This window comes from Tamandua tetradactyla, chromosome 1, assembly GCF_023851605.1.
Source record: "Tamandua tetradactyla isolate mTamTet1 chromosome 1, mTamTet1.pri, whole genome shotgun sequence".
Lineage (NCBI taxonomy): Eukaryota > Metazoa > Chordata > Mammalia > Pilosa > Myrmecophagidae > Tamandua > Tamandua tetradactyla.
This window is the reverse complement of record NC_135327.1, coordinates 89,573,435-89,587,693: the sequence shown is the minus strand read 5'-3', so window position 1 is coordinate 89,587,693 and position 14,259 is coordinate 89,573,435.

Below are 14,259 nucleotides of genomic sequence, written 5' to 3'. Positions count from 1 at the left end.
CACTTTGACCAGGTTTAGCTGAGCTGGGGGCCTATTTTTAGTAGTCAGAATTTGTGAATTAATTCCAAACTTGTAGCTTAGGCGTGCTCAGCCCCTACTGCTGGTAAATTCCCTTTCCTCTCCCTTCTGGGAAGCAGCCTATGGGGGAGGGGCAGAGGCCACTGCAGCTTGGGGAACTCACGGTTCTGGGGGGACTTGCAGGTGGTCCAGCTGGTCCCGAGTGGGGTACGCTGTGTGTCTGGTCACTGACGTGGCCCCAGCAGTTTTTCTGTACTGTTCCTGTCTATTTAGTACCTGTTCTGGAGGACGAACTAAATCCCACACCTTGCTAAGCTGCCATCTTGGCACTTCTCTTGACTTTGGGAGGTTTTGATGACTAATTCTATCTCCTTGTAGTTGGTCCATTGAGATCTTCTAGAGTCAGTGTAGGTTTATGTGTTTCTAGGAAATTGTCCGTTTCAAGTTTTCTAATTTGTTGTATAGTTGTTCATAGTTCATAGTATCATCTTATGATCCTTTTTATTTCTGTGGGTTCAGTAATGAAGTCCTTTCTCTTTTGTTTTCCTTTGTCGGCCTAGCTAAGGGTTTATAAATTTTATTGATCTCAAAGAACCAACTTTTTGTTGTTTCTGTTTTCTCAATTTCACGTATTTCTGTTCTTTGTTATTTCTTACTGCTTGCTTTGTGATTAATTTGCTGTTCTTTTCCTAGTTACTCTAGGTATGCAGTTAGGTCTTTGATTTTACCTCTTTTTTTTCTTTTTTTCATGGAGTCATTTCAACTTTCAAGTCTTATTGCAGAAATAATTTTGTAAGGCTATAGCTGCCATAGATAGTGATTCCCTTCATGAATCTGTACAAAATATATGGAAAACTTTCTGGAAAAGATTCACCATTTTAAAGTCCCATTAAGAATATTTTATGATTCATGGAAGGAGGTAAAATTATCAACATTAACAAGAGTTTGGTTGAAGTTGATTCCAGCCCTCCAGGATGACTTTATGGGGTTCAAGACACCCATGGAAAAAGTAACTGCAGATGTGGTAGCAATAGCAAGAGAACTAGAATTAGAAGAGGAGCCTAGAAATGTGGCTAAGTTGCTGCAATCTCATGATAAAACTTGAACAGATGAGGCTTTACTTCTTATGGATAAGCAAAGAAAGTAGTTTCTTGATGGAATTGACACCTGGTGAAGATGCTGTGAGCACTGTTAAAATGTTCAATAACAAAGGATTTAGACAACAGAGGATTTACTCTAACTTGACAAACTTTACTTTATCAAGTTAGTTGACAAAGCAGCGGCAAGGTTTGAAAGACGTTCAAAGGTTTGACTCCAGTTTTGAATTTTACCTCTTAAACTGGGCACTTAGGGCTGTAAAATTCCCCCTCAGCATTGCCTTTGCTGCATCCCATAAGTTTTGATATGTTTTCCCTTGCAATTTCTTTAGTTCACTGCTTATTTAACCTTGATACATTTGTGCATTTTCCAGGTCTCCAGCTTCATTCCATTATGGTCAGAGAAAGTGCGGTGTATAATTTTGATCTTAAATTTATTGCGACCTGCTTTGTGACCCAATGTGTGGTCTATCTTGGAGAATGTTCTAGGTGCATTTGAGAAGAATGTATATTCAGCAGTTATGGTGTGCAAAGTTCTATTTGTCTGTTAGGTCTAGTTCATTTATCAAAACTATTCAAGTTTTCTATTTCTTTATTGATCCTCTCTAAATAATTCTATCTATTGACAAAAGTCTGTTCTGATATTCATATAGCTACCCCAGATTTTTTTTTTCTCATAATACTTGTGTGTATGGGATATCTTTTTCTAGCTTTTCAGTTTCAACCTATTTTTATCCTTGGGTCTGAGGTGAGTCTCTTGTAGACAATATATATAGATGGCCCCCATTTTTTTAATCCATTCTGCCAGTCTGTCTTTTGAGTGGGGAGTCCATCAGCATTCAGTATTATTACTGTAAAGACAGTATTTACTTCAACCATTTTATCTTTTGGGTTTTTTTATATCATCTTTTATTTTTGTCCCTTTACCATTTTGGTTACCCTTATTGATAATCATTTCTGTACACTTTCAAGTCGCCTTTTCAGCCTGTAGGATTCCTTTAGGATTTCTTGTAGGGCATGTCTTTTGTTAATAAACATTACAAGCTTCTGCTTAACTGTGAAATCTTAAACTGTCCCTCATTTCTGAAGGACAGTTTTTTCCAGATAGAGCATTCTGGGCTAGCAATTTTTCTCTTTCAGTATCTTGACTATATCATACCACAGCCTCCTCACCTCCATGGTTTCTGATGAGAAATTGGTACTTGCTATCCTTAGTGTGTGCTTGATATATTTTAACAGTTACTATAAGTAGGAATAATAGTCCTAATATGTCGATGAACCTGAATGACCTAGAGACCAACCTGTTATAATAGATGTCACCTGTAGTGCTGGTAGGGTTCCAGAGGCATTTTGTGCCAGTCACTACTTTTTTTATTTGCTGAATACTGGGGATATGCCCAAAGGGATGAACTGTCATTATTGAACAAGTGGGGTGGCTTATTCTGGTCCGGATTAGCTGAATATGGACATCATCTATAGGAATCACAAAGTGGCTAAACTGAGTTGTTTTCTCTGTCTAGGTTTGAGAAATGGAAATCCCTGCTTTCCATATTCAGTGACACTGAATGAATATCCTGGCTTTCCTGCGCCACAATCTCCACCGCCCACCAGAGTTAATAGATCTACATTGCCTATGTTGCATCATATAGCAAAATTTGTGCACTGTGACAGCATTGAAGAGAAAATGAAAGCCACAGAAATCCAAACTGAGCCTCAGGTGGCTGAAAATGAATGTAAAAATCAAGGCATCCACTCAGGAGACAGTAGGGGCGGAGATAATATTCATTTGTATGGTCCATCCTATGACCCAGCCTATGGCACAGCCATGGCACAGAATATGGTACAGCACAATCTGAGTTTAAGAAATATCTTTGAGGAGAGCTACAAAGAGTGGAAGCAACTCCGTCACTGTATGGAAGTTATCAATGACCTGGACCTGCAGGACCTAGTTTACAATCTCCGCTTGGATGGGGGAAGAAAGCTAGATAACAGTATTGGGAGCCATGAGTCCCCTGAGAAATGTTATTCTTCACTTACCTGGCTGGTCAATTTCAACCATGATGATGATAAAGGGGAATTTTATACTGGCTGTAAAAAGGCTTCACAAAAGTCTCATATGTCAGTCTCTGGCATGGAGACAAACGTGGGTAAAAAGAATTATGGGGCTGTTTCCAGTCCTTCAGATAAAGTAAGAGCCATAGACAAGGCTCAGTCAATTAAGAGCCAGGATATTCTGAGGTCAGAGGGGTGTAGGTCAGCTGAAGATGTGAGCAAGAAGAATTGGGAGCCAATAGACCTCCAGTCAGAAGGGTGCAAGTCAGCTGAAGATATGAGTGATGGGGAGAGGAAGCCATTTGATCTCTGCAATGAAGCCATTAATGACCTGAGCAAACAGTTCAACACCCAGCACCTCAGTGATGGGGAAAGAAAGTTAGATACCAGTATTGGGAACCATGATTCCTCTGAAAAATTCTGTCCTGTACCTGCCTGGCTGGCCAGTTTCAACCATATTGATAGAGAGTTCTTTTGTAATGAGAGCTCATCTGAGAAGAACTTGTGCATGGTGGTGTCACCTGAGGAATTTTATACTGGCTGTAAAAAGGCTTCACAAAAGATTCAGAAATTACCCTCTGGCATGGAGTTGAACTTTGCTGAAAGAAAGGGTGATGGGACTGTTAGAATCCTCTCACTTTCAGATGAAGTAAGAGCTGTAGACAAGGCCCAGTCAAATAAAGGCCAGGATACATTGAAGTCAGAAGGGTGTAAATCTACTAAAGATGTGAGCAAGGAGGGGTGGAAGCCAATTGACCTCCAGTCAGAAGAGTCTGAGCCTATTGAAAATGTGAGTGAGGAAGAGGAGAAGGAGGAGTGGGAGCGACTCGACCTCCTCAAGGAAGCTGTTAATAACCTGAGCCCACAGTCCAAGACCCAGCCCTGCTTCAGTGATGGGGATAGAAAGCTAGGCACCAGTATTGGGAACCATGGTTCCTCGGAGAAATGCTATCCATCACCTACATGGCTGGCCAGTTTCAACTGTGTTGATAAAGGGGTCTCTTGTAATATGAGTTTGTTTGAGAAGAAATTGTGCCAGGTGGTGCCACCTGAGGAATTTTATGCTGGCTATAAAAAGACTTCACGAGAAACTCATACGTCACCCTCTGGCATGGAGACAAACATGGGTAAAAAGAATTATGGGGCTGTTCCCAGTCCTTCAGATGAAGTAAGAGCCATAGACAAGGCTCAGTCGATTAAGAGCCAGGATATCCTGTGGTCAGGAGGGTGTAAGTCATCTGAAGATGTGAGTGAGGAGGATTGGGAGCCAATAGACCTCCAGTCAGAAGGGCACAACTCAGCTGAAGATATGAGTGATACGGAGAGGAAGCCATTTGATCTCTGCAATGAAGCCATTAATGACCTGAGCCAGCATTTCAACACCCAGCACTTCGGTGGTGAGGAAAGAAAGCTAGATACCAGTATTGGGAACTATGACTCCCCTGAAAAATCCTCTCCGGTACCTGCCTGGCTGGCCAGTTTCAACTATATTGATAGAGGGTTCTCTGATAATAAGAGCTCATCTGAGAAGAACTTGTGCATGGTGGTGCCACCTGAGGAATTTTATGCTGGCTGTAAAAAGGCTTCACAAAAGACTCATACATCACCCTCTGGCATGGAGACAAATCCACTGGACCTCTGGTCAGAAGGGTGTAAGTCAGCTGAAGATGTAAGTTCAGAGGAGGAGTGGACACTACTTGATCTCTGTGAGACAAATAAGAATAAATACTATAAAAATGAAGAAGAAATTGAAATGGATCAAAACTTCAAAGATTGTGCAAAGATTAAAAAGGTGAAAGGAATGAAGCAAGAAGGACTTATTAAGTTCTTAAATCAAAAGACAACTTACCTGTTAAAGAAAAATGGTCCCTTGAACATCTTGCTCACTGAGGATTCGGAAGACTGCAAGATGGAAGAGGAGGCTGAAGATGGCAAGCCTATGTATGAGGTTGAAAGCCTCTTACAGGAAGTTAGTTCACAGGACCCTCTGCATTCTCAAGGCAAGTTTTATCTAGAGATTGGCAGGGGGATAATATGGAAGCCTCCTGTGAGTTCCCTCCCTCAGCTCATTCTCAGGCCCACCAAAAACAAGCACCAGTTGAAGATTGTTGCGTATGAGGACATCCCTGTGGTTTACAAGGTGAAGGGAAAGGAGGGCTCTGAAACCACTTCCAGGAAGCTTCGGAAGAAATATACTGTGGCCCAGCAGGAGGCAGTGAAGTCCAAGCGAGCATCACCCAGGTTGTGGGAAAGTAAGTGGCATGCCTTTTAGGAATGTTAAGGTCTCGGTATTACAGGAGGAATTAGGATGGAGAGACTATGTGAGAGTCAGTTGAGTTAAAGGTTATCAGGTGTTGAAGCTCACAAGGGAGTAGAACATGTAGACCTCTTAGGATTCATTTTCAGAAATTTTTTTTTAAAACCTCAAAAATATGGTGGAATTAACCTGAGTAATAAAAGAAAATGGGAGCCAAATTAACTTGGAAAGAGAATTGTATTACTTTACTGTGTGGTTTGGGCAGTGGAGGAGCCTGAAATGGTGAATTTGGGGGATTGGACTATTAGAGCACCCATACTGAGACTTTCTAAAAAAATGCAGACTATGAGCCAGGTTTTTTTGGCCTTTGGCATGATTAGCCTTAAGTTAAAAAGAAGGGAAAAGATGTTCTGGGTCTGTGTGTGGAGAAACCCTTCTGCATGATAAATGGGAGCAATCCAGTGGGAGAGATGTGAACCCTAGTGTATGATGTTTTGCATACCTCATTTATTATTAAATGGAAACCTCATTTATTATTAAATTAAGACCTTTCCTCTAGTCTTCATATGAAATAACATTTGTTCTTTAGAGGGCAAAGTTTCTTTCCCCTGCTCCAACAATGTAGTTGAGTAGCTTCAGCATTTTCTCCATTGGCTGTGTGTAAAAAGGATGTAGCCCTTTTAACAGCATTAACTAATGGAGATGCTCACCCATATTGAGAAAGACTTATGTTCTAGTAATTTCAGTCATTTTCATTTAATTTACACTAGTCTTATGAAGAAAATATCAGGAACTAAGCTCAGAATTGAAAGGCCTGTTTTGATTTGTTTTTGCTTTTAAACTACATTTATTGTCTGTATCCCTTCTTCCTTCAGGTGACTTAGAGAGACCAAAAAGGAAAGGACTAACAAATAAAAGGGCTAACAGAGATTCAAGGCTGTAAAGTTTGGAAAATACCCATCTGAATAAGAGGTTGGTATCTTACATCATTTTTATAGCTTTTGATTTACTTTTAGGACTTGATTTGTTTGGGGTTCCCATTTTATATGTTCTGCACTATGAAGTGGCATGCTTGTGGGATTATAGATCCTAGGTTAATCATTTAATTTCTGCTTCTGCTTCTGATACTAAATTGGGTGTTAAATGGGATTTTGCTAATTATTCCAGTGTCATCACTTATACAAACTGGAAGTGTGGTGTTGCCCTTAAGAACAGCTAATAGCACAAAAGGCCTCTGTTAACACTGAGGCTTGGCTTTGAGGATCCCTGTCCCTCCTCCATCCCCTAATACTGAGGTGTCAGGGCTAAAGATTTGGCAGTAGTCTCTTTACTGCCCTACAGTAGTAATAAAGTAATAAAGTAGTAATAAGCTCATGCTAAAGGACAAGATAAGACCTTTAGCATTATACTAAAGATGAAAACTTAAGATATGTTGATATTATCTGTATAACTTACTATCTTAAGGAAATATTTTTCTTCCATTATTTAATAGGAAACAAATTGAGCTCCAGCTGCAAAGAGGAGAACATTGCAGTGTCTTGATGAATAAGACCATGTAATCTCTCTCCGTGGAACCTAATAAAATTCTTTGTGTATTAACTAAGTTAAAATGTGATGCAGTCTTCTGAATTCTAAATTGTAAAGCAATAAATGGGATTGCATATCCATGTGGCCCGTAAACATTTTTCCTCCCTATCCAAAGTAGCCATGTCCCCCTGATATCAGTACTGAATATGTACAGGAGTGGGTTATAGTATTGAATATATTCTTCAGTTTCAACCACTGTACACTGCTAGAAACAGATAAGGAAGCCTTAATTAACAAAATCTCTTTACACCCTAAGACATAGGATTGAGAATGGTTTTCTAGGCAGACCTAGAAAGTCTTATGGGAAGCCTGGCTTTTTGCAGGACTTGGTGTAGATATTCTAGGAAGCCTTCATTTGTAGAATGAAGGGCTCAGTCTCAGTGCTGTTTCTACTAGCCTTTCAAGTCTAGGATAACACATGTGAAGTGGAGAGGTTAAGATTAGAGATGCATTAGCAGTGTTAATAGGATTGAGTAGGAAGGTCACAGTGACATTATTTTGAAGACATGCTTTTATGAGATGTACAAAGGCAGTCCACTACATTAATCCCACTCCCCACCAGAAATTCCAAGAATCTGAATTGAAATACACCTATTAAGTTTCCATGGGAATATTGAAAGGGGACTGAATTTTCTTAACACTTTGGTAAACTGTACTCTGGCTAGCAGGGGAATGTTGGGACCCTGAAAGGTAGCCAAAAAGTGGTGCCAGTAAATGGAAGAGAATCACAAAATGGTAGAGTAACACCAATGGGCACTTATAAAGTTCTACTCAGAGCCAAACCTAGATGCTAGATAAATTTGGTATAGGTTTGGAAAATAGTCGGAAACGGGAGCTAAATCTTAACTAAACCTATCCTATGATTCTTCCAAGAGACTACTGCATCCCTGTGCAGGTTGAGTTCCTTTGAACCAGAAGTGAGATGATTGGAGTGCAAGAAATTTTAATGGGGATCAGTATCTCCAAAGACAGAGGGAGAGACTAGGCTATGATAATAGTCACGAAATGTCATTCTGGTGTGAGCTGAGGTGGATTGTTCCAATTGGGTTACCCCTGCATTGACCACTGTAGTGCAGGATATCCCTGGAAAGGTGGTATGCACCTACCAAAGGTGAGGGGTGGTAGAGGGTGGCCCTCTTGAGGCCTAGTTGGAAGCTGTGAGGGGTGTGAACCAGATATGGGTGGTTTGATACTGCATCCAGTACCAACTTCCAAATCATGTTCCAAGTGGAAAATGTATCTTTATAAATCTAATAATGTACCAGGCATCAACTGTATGTCATGTGTTCTGTTAGAAATTGGGTAAACAATGAAGGACTGCCTTCAAGAAGCTTCCAGAGTTGTGGACAGTCAAGCAAGGAAAGTGCAATAAAGTGATGTGTGCTCTGCAGCAAGTCCTGGCTGTTGAACCATGGGAGAAGCACCTGACAACCTTGAAAAGGGATCAGGCAGTCTTCAGACTCCAGCAGTAAGGCCACTGGTGGTGCCATAAAGGCATGCTAATAGTATCAGCTTTGTGACATGGAGTTCATGGTGCTCACTGAATATGCAAGAAGATAAATCTAGGTCTAGGTTGGTGTCATCAGAACGTGTGGTATTTGAAACCGTGAGAGTTGAAATCATTGGAGAATATAGAGAAGCCAGAGCTTACTGGGTAAGGAAGGAACATGAGCTAAATAAGAGTGAACCTAGGCAACAGTTTCAAGACTTGCTGTGAGATAGTGGTTCTCAACTAGGCAATTTCTGCAAACATTTTTGGCTGTCATAACTGGCAAAGGTGGGACGTGACTCCTAAGGATGAGCCTGGCCCTGGCACCATAGAATTGACAATGCCTTCCTGCCCAAAAGGGGGAAGAGAAATGTAAAAAAAGACTCTGATTAAGAGAGTTCAAATAGAGTCAAGAGGTTATTCTGGTGCTACTCTTTAGCAATATGTAGCTGAAGTTAGCTTATTACCAGAGTGTGCCAAACCCCAACAAAAACTATTCCTGTCAGTCCTAAAGAACACATAGGGCTTTATGTGAGATTATACAAAAGTTTCACACAATGAGAATACTTTCAGGAATCTACAACCTTCAGATGGATTCCTAGGCCAGATAAGTTCTGAAATCTGAGGGGCCAGCCTTTCCAAGAGCTCAACTAGTTCCATTCCCTATCACATATTAATGACACCCCTTTCCAACATGAAAAAGAATGGGCATAGCCCAAATACTCCTAAAAATTGGGAGACAATCAAAGGAGGAGGAGTTATAACAGAGAAGATAGGATTTAACAAATGAGTATGACTGCTGAATCATAATTTCTGTCTCCAGTGTCTTGGAGCAGCTAGAAGGAAAAAACCTAAAATTGTGGAACTGTAGCCCATACCAAACTCTGAAATCTGTTCACAAGTATTTATTTGAAATTTATCTCTTTTTTGTATAAATGTCATATTACACAACAAAAAATGTTTGAAAAAAAGTCTGCTGGAATTTTGATAGAGATCGCAATGAATTCGTAGATTGCTTTAGACAGTACTGACATATTAAGTCTTCCAATCCATGAACATGGGATGTCTTTCCATTTACTTAGGTCTTTGATTCTTTTTTAGCAGTGTTTTGTAGTTTTCAGCATACAAATCTTTTCACTATCTTGGTTAAACTTACTTCTAGGTATTTTATTTTTATAGGCACTACTGTAAATGGAATTGTTTTCTTGACATCCTTTCCAGATTGTTCCATACTGGTATATAGAAACCCAACTGTCTTCTGTGTGTTTATTGTATATCTTGCAATTTTGCTGAATTTATTTATTAGTTCTAGTAGCTTCCATGTAGATTTTTTTGGATTTTACATATGGGATCATGTGAGCTTTAACAAGAGATAATTTGATCTTTTCCTTTCCAATTTGGATGTGATTTATTTATTTTTCTTTGATTGCTCTGGCCAGATCTTCTAGCACAATGTTGATAGCAGTGGCAACTTGATTTCTGATTTTAGGGGAAAAGCTTTCGCTCTTTCACCATTGAGTACAATATTTGTCCTGGGTTTTTTTAATATCCTTGTTCGTGTTGAGAAACTGCCCTTCTATTTCTAGTTTTCTGAGTGTTTGTATCATGAAAGGAAGTTTGATTTTGTCAAATGCTTTTTCTGAATCTATTGAATTGACTATGTGGTGGGCACAACCTTTTGAGCAGCAGCCTGCTATTCCTTTTCAATCTCCTCAGGATCTCTGTAGAAAGAGATATCAGACAAGATCCCCTGTGGGTGCCACAAATGCACAGAACTTCCTAGGCCAGCAATCACCAGATCAGACTCATTGGCTGAGCTCCTTCAATGGTGAATGGGATATCAATATCCACATAGTACAGAGGAGACTGTTATACAGAGCAATGGCTGGCAAGTGAATATAATGCCTTTGTGTGAGGCTGGTGGTTAGCCCTAGTTAGGATCAACAGCCACCAGGAGACAGAGCTCCTAGAAGGCTTCCTGGATCTAGTTCCAGGCTGTTGGGACCCAGGTCAGGTTTTACATGAAGCAGGCCTCTGAGTGTTGGCAAGGCCACATCAGAGTACCTGTGGAGGCAAGGCCCCCTGATATCTGTGGAATGAAGTCTGGCCTGGGTTGTACCTTATTTAATCTGGGCTTACTGTAGAAACATTCTGCTTGAGCAGCTTCAGGTAGGGAACTGCAGAAACTAGTGTTCTCAGGGCTGACTGAGGACCCTGGGTATAGGCACACCAAGCCCTGCTAATGTGGTAAACTGCTGAAGCAAATGCTCTCAAGGATGCTGACTTGAGAGCCCAAAGAGACCTGAATACAGAGCATGATGATAAGAAATAAACAGTTCCTGAGACAAGGAGCTGGGAACCAAACTGTGTAGCTTTGCAGGCATGACAGATGTTCAAAATAAATCTTGCTTTGACTATACTCCCTTAAAGCAATTTCCATGTAAAAACACAATAAATATGTTGACATCACTTCATTCGGGGCTCTTGCTCTTGTTCTTGCAAGTGATAAGCTTGAGTCCCCTGACCCCACTTAACTAACTTCTTGTGTCTGTCATTTCTTAATCCTGTACAGCACCCCTTCTCCCCTGTTCTCTAGGGAAATCCCAGCACCAGCCCAGGAGTAAGCACCCAGCAATGGCAGTGTAGTTCCAGTGGTAGTGGCAAACTTCAGCCCAGCCTCTTGGCTGGTATGTCTGGAAGACATGACACTGACAGCTGGGTTTTTGAAGGCAACAGTGGAATGAGCCATCAGCATACGTTTCTCCCAGGTCCTCTTCAGATTACATAAATGCCATCACTTTTCCTTTTGTAGATATACTGTGCCATGTGGAAGCCATGGTTGGTGCCACCTAAATGGGTTCCTGCTGCAAGGAACTTGACATCCTGCTCTGTCATCTGCAGGATATCGAGGGCTCCAGACATTGTGTCAATTTCTTATTTTTTGGGTGTCAATTTCCTTTTAAGTTATGATTGGAACCCAAGACAATGCCATATGAACCCTTCTCGGGTAGTGCAGAAAGGCCCCTCCTTTTTTTTTTGCACGGGCAGGCACTGGAAATCGAACCTGCGTCTTCAGCATGGCAGGTGAGATTTCTGCCCGCTGAGCCACCGTTGCACCTCCCCCTCCCTTTTTAAAGCCAGCAGCATGTTGAATCTTTCTCAGGCTTGGAATCTCTCTAACTTCTGCTACCTACCAAAATCAACTCTCTGGTTAAGGGGCTCAGGGACTTGGTCAGGTCCACCCAGATGATCACCCTGTTATAAAATTAACTGTGACTCATAATATAAAGGAGTAAAATCCATTATATTAACAAACTTGGTTAGTAGGGTGGGTAATATTGGGGACCATTTTAGAATCTGCCTCCCACAACCATGAAGAAGGTTGGAGGGATGTTTTGGTGAAGTGAGATCTGAAGGCTTGTATTGCGTCCAGAGCAGTAGTGAAAGTACTGAGCCTGAGGAGAAATTTGAGGATGAAAAAGATGGCCTGAATAGGCGACTAGATGATGATTTTATAAGGTCACAATGAACAACTGATTTTTTACCCCCAGTAGTCTGGATATAGGAGCAGAGGAAGAAGAGCTTGCTTTGAGATTCTTGTGGGTAAGCTGGGTTGGATCACAAGAACAAGGGATGTGAGGCTGAATGACAGGCCACAGAATTTAGGGCAGAAACAGGGTAGAAAAAACACGGCAATTATTTGCAAGGCTGCAGGGGATGGCTAGATTCCAGTTAAGGCAGGGAATGAATGAAGGCTTCAGTCAGAGGTTAAAGACCAATAGCAACGGCATCATTTGGGAAGTGGTTAGAAATGCAAAATCTCAGGCCCTGCTGAGTCAGAAACTCTGGGAGTGGGACCAACAATTTGAGGGTTTTTTTTTTTTTTCGCATGGGCAGGCACCGGGAATTGAACCCACATCTCCGGCAGGGCAGGCGAGAACTCTGCTAAGCCACCGTGGGCCGCCCCAATCTGAGTTTTAAGAAGCCCTTGATAGAGCATCTAGAAGTAAAAAGCTAAAATTGTGGAATTGGAACCCATACCAAACTCTGAAATCTGTTCTACAACTATTGTTGTGATGTACTGTGAAATGTATTGCTTTTTTGTATATGTTATTTTTTACAAAAAAGGAAAAAAAGTGGTTGATTGTGATGATAAATGCACAGCTATATGATGATATTGTGAATCACTGATTGTGCACTTCAGATGACTATGGTATGTGAATATTTATCAATAAAAAATAATGATTAAAAAAATAGGAACAACAAAAAAGAAGCCCTTAAGGTGAACTTGATGCTCCTAAAGTTTGAGAATCATTGCTGTAGATTCTTCTGTGTTGTAGAAAAATATGGTTATCATGAAATGGAATTGAGGGGAACAGTAGAAAATTCCAGGCAGGAAAAGAGAAGCTGAGACTGGGTAGGAAACAGAAATGTATGGGAGAAGACAGATGGCTATCGGTATATTCTGCACACTGAGCAAGGATGCAAGAATGAGGTATGGTTGAATTAGCTGGTCTTAGGGTTTTCGGAAATATAAGTCCTGGTGATGTTAATTTGGACTGATTGGTTCCTGAGGTACTGTTCCAAGGCCAAAACTAAGAACATTTACTGACGAAAGTTTGAGAAGGAGTGGGCCTTGGTTTGGATGGGTTATTTTTTTGAGAGAGGGGGATATCTAACCCTTGGAGAAAGAGGAAGGGAATAGGACTAGTGAGTTCTAGGGACTCTGGACTGAGTGCTGAAAGTAGCAACAGTGAATGTGAGTAAGAACTGGCTCCACTTTGGTTGAGCAAAGAACAGACTTACTCTCTTCCTAGCTCCAGGTAACAACCCTGCCCTGTAGCAGTATTGCCCCTGCTGCAGCACAAAGCTTGAAGAGCATAGGTGAGCTGTGCTCTGCCAACTGGAAGAAGGTGGAAAGGAATCTATTTTTGGATGTGGATAACTGACCTACTACAATAATTCCTATGTTTTCATAATTTTTCAGAGTCAACTACTGTAGGAAAAACTTGGAACTGTGGAAATAAGGTCCAAGTAAGTTAATATCTGCACAAGAGTATCAATTGTTGTTATAGGAACTCCCTCCCACCAACTCATTATCCAGATGATTATAAACACGTGACTTTAGAAGGGAGCAAGGCCAAATATTCTAATTGTAAAATAATCAGTATCATACTATTAAGTTTTAAAATGTCCACAGATTAATGTGTGTAGTATTTGTGTAAAAAAAGAGAAAAATATATTGTTTGTGGTACATAAAATATTTCTCAAAGTCTTCAAAAGAAACTTGGTAGCCACTAGGAAAAGGAATTGGGTAGCTGGAAGAGAGAGGAGGAAGATTTCTCATGATTAAACTTATGTACCTTTTTCACCATAAGTACATGGAACCTTGAATAAGGCATGAGATTTTGTAGGTTTGTCGAGTGGTGCCCCTGAAAAATCTGAGTGATATGAACAGTAAATAAAAACGTATTTGCAAAGTTCTCTTGGAGGAATAGTGAGTAAGGAAGAAAATTTAACTTCCCCATGTGGGTAATTCGTGATTTCTCACAAGCAGTGGGGACAACCAAAGCAATAGGCCAAGCCCTCAATCTTGGGGTTTGTTCATACGAAACTTATCCCCGCAAAGGTTAGGCTAAGCCTACTTAAAATTAGGCCTAAGAGTCACCTCCAGAAAACCTCTTTTATTGCTTAGATGTGGCCTCTCTCAGCCAACACAAGCAAACTCACTGCCTTCCCCCTCTCTAAGTGGGGCATGA